Raw genomic sequence first — 12,136 nt, 5'->3', positions numbered from 1 at the left:
CGGAAGTGGCCAGAGAGGCAGCTTCCTATACCAACATGACAAGGGACGGCCAGGACCATACTAAGAATAGAAACCTCTCTGCTTTTAGAAAGCGTAGCTACCTGTTCCGACGTTGGTCCTACTGTTCTCTAGCATTCAGGCTTGTCTGCTACCCTCAAGCATGCAACTAGAAACACATCTGCTCATTCATCCTCTCACACAGAAGGGAAGGGGGATGACAGTATCTTATCATATACAGTATATAAAAGAAAGCGGATGTAGGTTTCGTATGAGACTGTGAGACATGAATTACATATAAGAATTACATATAAACTGTGCTTTAAAGTGTAGTAGTGTGACATATCGTTCTTGTTTATGTGTAAAAATAACATGTTCCACTGCTCAGTCTCCTCCCAGACAGTCAGAAACGCCACAGTAAATTTAGAAGAGGAATTTATGCCGTAAATGACAACAGATTTAAGAAATTGACATGAAAGGATTCCAACAGAGACCTTTCACAACAACGTGTGTGTTCGAGATGGCGAAGATTTAGCCACCGTTCGGTGGAGTCTAACTGTATTTGGTTATTTGCAATTGAAGTGCCTTGTGGCCGTTAACATTCCGGTTACCTGTCCTGGTCATTGACGTAAATTCAGGCAGTGTCCTCTTCTCACCATGTTATCGCTGTCCAGCACTGTGTCTCGTTTGACGGCTTAATGTATGCTTGGTTGTGGGCGCCCATGCCTTTTACACTTTGTATTGAACTCCTGGTTGTGTGCTGGTCGAGTGGAGTCCAAGTTACCTTGTCGGTGGGTCTGTCGACTGTCTGTTGGCTGGGTTGTCGTCGGATCGAGAATGTTTTTCTCTTCCCTTTATTGTAATTTTTATACCTATACATAGGTAGGCTGGCAGCAGCGTTCTACGCTGCTCTTCAACCTTCGAGTCGACAAAGAGAGAATAACATGAAGAAGATACATAATAGACAAATTGAAGGGGCAAAAAAAAAAAAAAACCGGTAGACACAGAAATGCAAAACACGGAGCCGTTCACACTCGACGAAAATTACACTGAAACACGTTGGCACGGCGCACAAACACTGATGATTCGATGGCACAGGTGAACGTTGGAGTGTGACGGTGAACACTAACACAAACACGACGGCACACACACGAGAAACTAATGGCGATGATCTCCGGCGCGCGAATGTCCACGTAGCGTGTAAGAGTCCAGGGACCTGCCAATAGGGGAAGAGGGGTGAGGGGGAGGGGTGAGAGAAGATGCCAATGGCAGAGGAGACGGGAGTAGGAGCGGAGGAATGGGGGGCGTAGGGGAAGCCCAGGGTTGGAGTGGCGAGGTAGGGAGGAGGGAGAGTAGGGAGAGAGGGTGCCCATAGGATTAAAAACACAGGACTAGGGAGGGAGGATCAAAGTTGGTAGGAGGGGTGGATGGAGGGGAGGAGGGCATCATCAGGGAGGGGGAGCTGGCGGAAGCCACCTTGGGAGAGGGTGTGGTGAGTGGAGAGATGGAGAACAGGTGGGACATGGAAGTACAGGCGCGGCGGTGGACAGGGGCGGGAGAGGATGGGAGAGACCAGCGGGTGAGGAGGATCGAGTTTTGGGAGGTATAGAGGATCCATATCCGTACAAGGAATAGGAGAAGGTGGGGGAAGGGAATTAGGTAGTACAGGATCGGCGTGGGGGAGGGGAGACGGATGCGATAGGCGAGGCGAAGAGCATGGCATTCTAGGATCTGAATGGATTTGTAAAAGGTAGGGGGAGCGGAGATCCAGGCAGAGTGGGCGTAGCAAAGAATAGGGCGAATGAGGGATTTATAGGTATGGAGGATGCTGGAGTGGTCCAGACCCCAAGTTCGGCCGGAAAGGAGTTTGAGGAGACAGAGGCGAGAGTGTGCCTTGGTTTGGATCGTCCAGAGGTGGGGGGTTCAGCAGAGGCGACGGTCCAGCGTGACACCAAGGTACTTTGGTGGGGGTGAGGGTGATAGGACGGCCATAGATGGTGATGTAGAAATCGAAGACGGCGGAAGAAAGGGGTGGTTTTGCCTACTACGATCGCCTGGGTTTTGGCAGGATTGACCTAAAGCAACCACTGGTAGCACCAAGCAGTGAACCGGTCAAGATGGGATTGGAGAAGGTGTTGGGAGCGCTGCAGGATGGGGACAAGGGCAAGGAAGGCAGTGTCATCGGCGCACTGGAGAAGGTGAATGGGGGCTGAAGGCATGTCCGCCGTATACAAAAGGCACAGAAGAGGGGAGAGGACGGAACCCTGGGGCACACCGGCACAGGGGAAAAAGCTGTAGGAATCCGTGTTCTGGATGGTGACGTAGGAAGGACGTTGGGAAAGAAAGGAGCCGATCAGACGTAGTTAATAGGAAGGGCGAAGGTATGGAGGTTGAAGAGGAGACCGGAATGCCACACGTGGTCACTGGCTCATTCAAGGTCGAGAGAGAGGAAGGTATCAGAACGACGGGAATTAAGCTGTTCAGGAAGGAGATGAGTGAGGTGAAGGAGAAGGTCATCGGAAGAGAAGGACGGCCGAAAGCCACACTGGGTAACGGGAAGGACGCGGTGCCGATGGAGATGCTAGTGGATGTGTCGTGTGAGGATGGATTCCAGGACATTGCTGAAGACCGGGGTAAGGCTGATGAGAATGGCTGAGACGACTGCCTGTATCTCAAGTGCTGGCCAACCACCGAAACATCTGAGCACCGTTAGCTGCACTACCTTTTATTTTCGGTTGTGTGTATTTGTATGGCTCATAGCTTATGGTTTTGATTTAAAGTTGAACTGTTTTTAGTGGTGGTTCAAGTCATGGGCCTTCAGCCACCTTAAAATTAAAATTCCTTGCTTGTCAAGTGTTAGATTGCTTGGGCCTTTAGCCTGATAAAAATATGATTTATAGATAAAGCATTGGGCCTTCTGCCTACTATAAATTTAGTTGTGTTTTGAATAATGGGCCTTCAGCCGTTATAAAATTAAAGTCCCTTGCCTGTCAAGTATTAGATTGTTTGGGGCCTTCATCCCAATATAAGATAAGGCTTTGTTGTTTAAATTTATTTTACCTTCAGTTTTAAGTCATGGGGCCTTCAGCCGTTTCTAAATTAAGGATCTTTGTCTTTCGAGCATCAGACTGTTTGGGGCCTTCACCCTAATTGAAGATAAGGCCTGCTGCGTTGTGTTTTTTTATTTAAAGTTACCTTGAGTCTTAAATCATGGGCCTTTAGCCGTCTTTAAATTGAGGTTGTTGCTTTTCAAGTGTTAGATTTTGGGCCTTCAGCCAAATTGTAGACCTTACTTAACGTGAGGCCTTCTGACCTCTAAATACTCTGGCGTCTGAGTTTTGAGTTAATGGTGAGGCCTTCTGTCCTCTAAGTACTCTGGCGTCTGAGTTTTGACTTAATATCTCTTAACCGTTTTTTGTAATTAAAGTGGTTGTGTCCGTAAGGCATAAGATAATGTGGCATATTCAGCCATGAACTAAGTTCAAGAATTTTTACTGTAATGTTTAGTCAAATGAATAAAGTTATATGTCAAAAGATTAAAAAACAGCCGACCAGTTGCAAAGGATAAAGTAATCTATACCTACGTTTCAATAGATATAAATCTATCTTCTTCAGAAGACGGCCTGGGGACAATGAACATCATAATTTATATTCAAAGTAAGATACATGAGTCAAGAATAAAGTATAACATATATTAGGAGAATCTTGTATTACAACATGTGAGAAGGATTGCTGATACTTACAATATTACAGTAACATGGAGTGAAGTATCCTAGTCATTTTTGCAAACATTTACATAACTCAGTTGATCCAAATAAAACATAGCCCTGAGAACAGGGTTTGTCAGACATATAAAAATTAAGAACATAGTAGTTGAAGAGCGCATGGGCGACTGAGTAAAATCGGCCAGCGTAGTAGCACTGCGGCCAGGGCAGGTGGCGCTCAGGTCGCAAACTATTTGCCGATTGGCGTACTGAAGTAACATGTGAAGTATCAATATTAAATGCATCCTTAGATAGAGTTACAAAAATAAATAAAATCATTAACCACTCCCGTTGTGACATACTGGGAGTTATAGGAGCAATCACGTAGAACATTCATCAAAAACAGGGCAGGTGGCGCTTTCGCCGTGAGTAATATGTAGTGGCATATACAGCCAGAATATAAAAGTTATATTACTATAATAGTGAAACACATAGCATGTATATAAGTAACAAATTTTAGAAAATCGTAATGGCTCTTAAGTCATAATTATGAAACCTGGGCTATAATCCAGTTAATACATATGTCAGAATGAAAAAAATTATTACATGAAGGCCCGTATATTGGCAGCCATACATCGTGAGAAAAATATATTACATAACAGGCAGTGAGCTAAAAGATAAAAAAGTGCATTATAGCTTCCTGAGGAAATGGAGTACTGAGGTTACTAGCATTTATGTTATATATTAAACAGTACGGGTTTAAAGCCTTCGAAAAATTGTCTACAGGCAAGGTTCAGCTGATCATTAAGTATATTGCCGTCTTTGAGCTCAAGATGTTTGAAAATAAATAACTCTTCCCACAGATCTAGTCTCCGTCCTTTGACTTGTCTGTGTAGGATAACCGTGTCTTCTAAATGTTTAGGCGTATGGCCGGCTATCAAGAGGTGTTCAGCAAAAGTAGAGTTGCGAAAATTAATTCCTTTTTTACCTAATAGATGCTCTTTATATCGTGTTTTCACAGCTCTGCCTGTTTGACCAATGTAATATGAGGGGCAGTTATTACAGGTTAGTTTGTAAATACCTGAATTAGAAAACCAATCCCCGGCAATCTCTACTGACTGTACAAGATTTCTTTTTAAACTGTTGTTTGTAGAGAAAGAGACGTTACAGTTATATTTTTTATTTAGAAGACGTTTGATCTTATACGATATGTTACCCAAGAAGGGGATGGAAATAAATTTATTAGTTTCTATGGTATCTGTGGGGAGGTTATTTCTCAAAGTCGAGCAATTTTGGGAAATTTTCTTATTAAGCAGGTAATCGATCATATTCTGGTTGTACCCATTATTGACCGCAATAGCTCTGATGACATTCAATTCCTTTTTTTGGGCCGCTGGTGATAAAGGAGTGGTTACCATTCGATGAATGGCGGAATGAAAAAATGCCAGTTTATGAGCTGTTGGATGAATTGAGTCAGCAGGAATAATATTATCTAAATATGTTTCTTTGCGAAAGATATTGAAATGGAAGGTATTATCTTGTATAGAAATTGTTAAATCTAGAAAATTTAGTTCGCGTTTATCATTTTGAAGTTCTTTAGTGAAGGAAATTTTTTTCATGTAAACCGTTGAAAGTGTTAAAGAGAAGCTCTAAATCATAATCAGTGCCATCAAAAGCAATGAAAATATCATCAACATAACGTGCATAATAGCGGATTTTTTGGCGTAATTCTGAACTAGAATTGAAGAATTTTGTTTCCAGGGCGTTGATGAAAATCTCTGCTAGAATACCGACAAGTGGGCTACCCATAGCTAGACCATCTGGCTGTACATACATTTTCCCATTAAATGTGAAATAATTGTATTTTAAAACGACCTTAAGCAAATTAATGAGTTCCGCAATCTGTTTTTCACTTAATTTTTTATGCTTGAGAAGATTCTCTTTTACAAGGTCTATGGTTTCATTGACCGGGATATTTGTGTAAAGGCTGACGATGTCAAAGGACACCAGTCTAGTGTCAGGTGTACAAAGAATAGACTGAATGTTATTAATTAATTCCTTACTGTTTTTTATGGAAAAGTTATTTTCAAATGTGAAAGCATCTTTAATTTTAAAATGGAGGCGCCTAGCGAGGTTATGATGTGGACTACCTATACCATTCACTATAGGGCGGATAGGGTGATTTCGTTTATGCAGTTTAAACTGGCTTCTGAGCACGGGTGGTTTTGGGTTCATGTTTATAAGCTCTTTCTTTTGAAACTTATTGAATAGGCTGACGGAATTAGTTAAAGTACGCCGGATTTCATTTTGCAGTTCAGCAGTAGGATCTACAGTAACCTCAGTGATATCGTTTTCCTCAAAAAACTTTACAGTCTTTTCTATGTATTCATTTTTATACGCCACGACGGTGGTGTTCTCTATGTCACTCTTAGTAACTAAGGCATCGTGCTCTCTAAGTTTTTGATTAATGCCTTTTACAATACTAAATTCGTCCGATTGCACATTAGGGGATAATTTAATTTCTTTTTCTAATATGTTGTTACATTCATAGGCACATTTGACTTGCTCAGTTTTCTCTAATTTCAGAGATTCTAAACCGATTTTTAGGTCTACAATGAGATTACAAACAGCAGGATATTTATCGAGTTTAGTAGGCAAGTTATATTTAAAGCCTTTGCACAACAAGTCATTTTCAGTCTGCGTAAATGTAATATTGGTTTTATTTAGTACTCTATCGTAAAATAGGCGCTTGACACTATTATCTGCTGTATTAACACTTTTACTTGTGGTCCTATTACTAAACTTCAAAAGCTTTTTTTCATGTCTAGCTTTGATTACTTCTTTACGATTAAAGAGCCATTCGTTAATACTATTCCACAGGTGGTCAATTTGAAAATTACATAGATCTTTAAAGGCTTTAGTTAAAAACAGATGTATACAGTAGGCTTCACTATTAAGAACATCTTTTTTCTTATACAAATTTACTGTGCTCTCCGAAATAGTTAAATGCACTAGCTTCTTTTTAATAGAAGGAACTCTGTTACACTGTTTAAGGTTTACGTACGTATTAAAAAGAAGCTAGTGCATTTAACTATTTCGGAGAGCACAGTAAATTTGTATAAGAAAAACATGTTCTTAATAGTGAAGCCTACTGTATACATCTGTTTTTAACTAGAGCCTTTAAAGATCTTTGTAATTTTCAAATTGACCACCTGTGGAATAGTATTAACGAATGGCTCTTTAATCGTAAAGAAGTAATCAAAGCTAGACATGAAAAAAAGCTTTTGAAGTTTAGTAATAGGACCACAAGTAAAAGTGTTAATACAGCAGATAATAGTGTCAAGCGCCTATTTTACGATAGAGTACTAAATAAAACCAATATTACATTTACGCAGGCTGAAAATGACTTGTTGTGCAAAGGCTTTAAATATAACTTGCCTACTAAACTCGATAAATATCCTGCTGTTTGTAATCTCATTGTAGACCTAAAAATCGGTTTAGAATCTCTGAAATTAGAGAAAACTGAGCAAGTCAAATGTGCCTATGAATGTAACAACATATTAGAAAAAGAAATTAAATTATCCCCTAATGTGCAATCGGACGAATTTAGTATTGTAAAAAGCATTAATCATAAACTTAGAGAGCACGATGCCTTAGTCACTAAGAGTGACAAAGGGAACACCACCGTCGTGGCGTATAAAAATGAATACATAGAAAAGACTGTAAAGTTTTTTGAGGAAAACGATATCACTGAGGTTACTGTAGATCCTACTGCTGAACTGCAAAATGAAATCCGGCGTACTTTAACTAATTCCGTCAGCCTATTCAATAAGTTTCAAAAGAAAGAGCTTATAAACATGAACCCAAAACCACCCGTGCTCAGAAGCCAGTTTAAACTGCATAAACGAAATCACCATATCCGCCCTATAGTGAATGGTATAGGTAGTCCACATCATACGCTCGCTAGGCGCCTCCATTTTAAAATTAAAGATGCTTTCACATTTGAAAATAACTTTTCCATAAAAAACAGTAAGGAATTAATTAATAACATTCAGTCTACTCTTTGTACACCTGACACTAGACTGGTGTCCTTTGACATCGTCAGCCTTTACACAAATATCCCGGTCAATGAAACCATAGACCTTGTAAAAGAGAATCTTCTCAAGCATAAAAAATTAAGTGAAACACAGATTGCGGAACTCATTAATTTGCTTAAGGTCGTTTTAAAATACAATTATTTCACATTTAATGGGAAAATGTATGTACAGCCAGATGGTCTAGCTATGGGTAGCCCACTTGCCGGTATTCCAGCAGAGATTTTCATCAACGCCCTGGAAACAAAATTCTTCAATTCTAGTTCAGAATTACGCCAAAAAATCCGCTATTATGCACGTTATGTTGATGATATTTTCATTGCTTTTGACGGCACTGATTATGATTTAGAGCTTCTCTTTAACACTTTCAACGGTTTACATGAAAAAATTTCCTTCACTAAAGAACTTCAAAATGATAAACGCGAACTAAATTTTCTAGATTTAACAATTTCTAAACAAGAAAATACCTTCCATTTCAATATCTTTCGCAAAGAAACATATTCAGATAATATTATTCCTGCTGACTCAACTCATCCTAAAGCTCATAAACTGGCATTTTTTCATTCCGCCATTCATCGAATGGTAACCACTCCTTTATCACCAGCGGCCCAAAAAAAGGAATTGAATGTCATCAAAGCAATTGCGGTCAATAATGGGTACAACCAGAATATGATCGATTACCTGCTTAATAAGAAAATTTCCTAAAGTTGCTCGACTTTGAGAAATAACCTCCCCACAGATACCATAGAAACTAATAAATTTATTTCCATCCCCTTCTTAGGTAACATATCGTATAGGATCAAACGTCTTCTAAATAAAAAATATAACTGTAACGTCTCTTTCTCTACAAACAACAGTTTAAAAAGAAATCTTGTACAGTCAGTAGAGATTGCCGGGGATTGGTTTTCTAATTCAGGTATTTACAAACTAACCTGTAATAACTGCCCCTCATATTACATTGGTCAAACAGGCAGAGCTGTGAAAACACGATATAAAGAGCATCTATTAGGTAAAAAAGGAATTAATTTTCGCAACTCTACTTTTGCTGAACACCTCTTGATAGCCGGCCATACGCCTAAACAGTTAGAAGACACGGTTATCCTACACAGACAAGTCAAAGGACGGAGACTAGATCTGTGGGAAGAGTTATTTATTTTCAAACATCTTGAGCTCAAAGACGGCAATATACTTAATGATCAGCTGAACCTTGCCTGTAGACAATTTTTCGAAGGCTTTAAACCCGTACTGTTTAATATATAACATAAATGCTAGTAACCTCAGTACTCCATTTCCTCAGGAAGCTATAATGCACTTTTTTATCTTTTAGCTCACTGCCTGTTATGTAATATATTTTTCTCACGATGTATGGCTGCCAATATACGGGCCTTCATGTAATAATTTTTTTCATTCTAACATATGTATTAACTGGATTATAGCCCAGGTTTCATAATTATGACTTAAGAGCCATTACGATTTTCTAAAATTTGTTACTTATATACATGCTATGTGTTTCACTATTATAGTAATATAACTTTTATATTCTGGCTGTATATGCCACTACATATTACTCACGGCGAAAGCGCCACCTGCCCTGTTTTTGATGAATGTTCTACGTGATTGCTCCTATAACTCCCAGTATGTCACAACGGGAGTGGTTAATGATTTTATTTATTTTTGTAACTCTATCTAAGGATGCATTTAATATTGATACTTCACATGTTACTTCAGTACGCCAATCGGCAAATAGTTTGCGACCTGAGCGCCACCTGCCCTGGCCGCAGTGCTACTACGCTGGCCGATTTTACTCAGTCGCCCATGCGCTCTTCAACTACTATGTTCTTAATTTTTATATGTCTGACAAACCCTGTTCTCAGGGCTATGTTTTATTTGGATCAACTGAGTTATGTAAATGTTTGCAAAAATGACTAGGATACTTCACTCCATGTTACTGTAATATTGTAAGTATCAGCAATCCTCACATGTTGTAATACAAGATTCTCCTAATATATGTTATACTTTATTCTTGACTCACGCAGACCTATGCTCTCCCCATCAACTTCGTCCGTCTCGTTGCTTCCTTCCTCTCCCATCGTCCCTGCTATGTGACTATCCACAATTCCAACTCCCGTACTTTCTACCCCTCTGCCGGCGTGCCCCAAGGTTCTGTCCTTTCCCCTCTCCTCTATCTCCTGTACACTGCTGATATGCCCAAACCTCCCCCTCCTGTTCATCTTCTCCAGTTCGCTGATGACACCGCCTTCCTAGCCCTTTATCCTACCCTTCAACGGTCCCAACGTACTCTCCAAACCCACCTTGACCAATTCACCGCTTGGTGCAACCAGTGGTTCCTCCGTGTTAATCCCTCCAAGACCCAGGCGATCATCATAGGCCGCACCACCCGCTCCTTCCGCCTCCATGATTTCTACCTCACCATTTATGGCCGTCCTATCCACCTCACTCCTACCCTCAAATACCTTGGCCTCACCCTCGACCGCCACCTCACCTGGACTCCCCATCTCCTTACCATCCAAAACAAAGCTCACAACCGCCTCCGCCTCCTGAAACTCCTGTCCGGCCGGACATGGGGTCTGCATCCTTCCACCATCCTCCACACCTACAAGTCCATGATCCGCCCCATCCTTTGTTATGCCAGCATCGCTTGGATTTCCGCCCTTCCCCGGTTCTATAACGCCCTCCAAATCCTCGAACGCCATGCGCTCCGCCTCGCCTTCCGCATCCGCCTTCCGTCCCCCACGCGCATCCTCTATGACCTCATCCCCTTCCCCCACCTCCTTTTCCTTGAACACATCCGCACACTATATATTGTCCGTCGCCTTGATCCCCCTCACCCCCTGGTGTCTCCCTTCCTCTCCACTCCCGACCAGTTGCCGCGCCTTTACCGTTGTGTCCCTCCCTCTCTCCATCTCCACACCCTCCATCTCCTTTCCCAACACAACTTCCACCGTCTGCCACTCCCGGATGATGAGCTTCGCCCTGACATCTACCCTTCCTACCAACTCTAACCCCCTCTTCCTGCCTCCTCCTCAGGGCTCCCTCTCCTCCCCCTCCCTCCTTCTGAGCGGATTTCCCCTCCTACTCCCCCTCCATCTCTTGTGCCTTCTTTCAGTGTCTCTGCGCTCCCTCCTGCCCTGTCTTCCCCTTTTCCTCTCCCGCCCCATGTGTCTCCTGCCTCTTCGTGAACCCACGGTTGCCCCTCCTCTCTTCATCCCGCCGCTTCCCCAGCTGCCCCATGCTCTCCCCTCCTTTTCCATCCTCTCTGACCTTTCCCTCGGCAGGTCCCACCTGGTAGTTTTCTTCTTCGTCGTGTATGCTCCAAGTGGGTTTTAAGTGTGTTGTTTCAGAGTGTTTTTAATACTGTGGCCGACTTTTATCCTGTGCCTGCGCACCCAGTGACTTCTCTGTGTTTTACGAATCGCCAACTGTGTTTTTTAACTTTCTGGTGTGTTTTTTTAACTGTCCCCAATGAACGTCTACATATCAGTGTATTTTTACCTCCATTTTCCCCCCTTGCTCTGTTTTATGTTCCCCCTTTTTTACCTCCTTATGAATGTATTATTTTATTCTTGTTTTAATTGTCATGTCACTCGGCTGAAGAGCGGCGGATTGTGCTGCTGACAGCCCTCCCCTGCCCATATGGGGCAGGGGAATGAAATCACAATAAAGAAAAAAAAAAAAAAACTTGACTCATGTATCTTACTTTGAATATAAATTGTGATGTTCATTGTCCCCAGGCCGTCTTCTGAAGAAGATAGATCTATATCTATTGAAACCTAGGCAAAGATTACTTAATCCTTTGCAACTGGTCGGCTGTTTTTTAATCTTTTGACGTGGAACCGTTGCTGTAGCGCAGCTATGTTTAAAATACTGAAAGTTATATGTGTTAGAGTGTAATTGACAGCCAGCCGTGGTGGTCTAGCGGTTCTAGGCGCTCAGTCCGGAGCCGCGCGACCGCTACGGTCGCAGGTTCGAATGCTGCCTCGGGCATGGATTGGTGTGATGTCATTAGGTTAGTTAGGTTTAAGTAGTTCTAAGTTCTAGGGGACTTATGACCTCAGCAGTTGAGTCCTATAGTGCTCAGAACCATTTGAACCTTTTTTTTTTTTTGGTAATTGACAGCCGCTCATTTTGGCCCCTTCCCACAATTTCAACTGCCTGTCCTGTCCTGCAGGTTTAGCAGGGGGCATCAGTTACTTCTTTGCTTCCCTGGATGTTCTGGAGAACTACTGCAGATACACGTCTGGGACATGATTTATTTATTAGACTCACCAGACCACTAAAAACAAAATGAATGGAAATCGTGCTTTACTTTAAACTCGCACA

Source organism: Schistocerca nitens, chromosome 8 (genome assembly GCF_023898315.1).
Source record: "Schistocerca nitens isolate TAMUIC-IGC-003100 chromosome 8, iqSchNite1.1, whole genome shotgun sequence".
Lineage (NCBI taxonomy): Eukaryota > Metazoa > Arthropoda > Insecta > Orthoptera > Acrididae > Schistocerca > Schistocerca nitens.
This window is presented reverse-complemented; position numbering follows the sequence as displayed.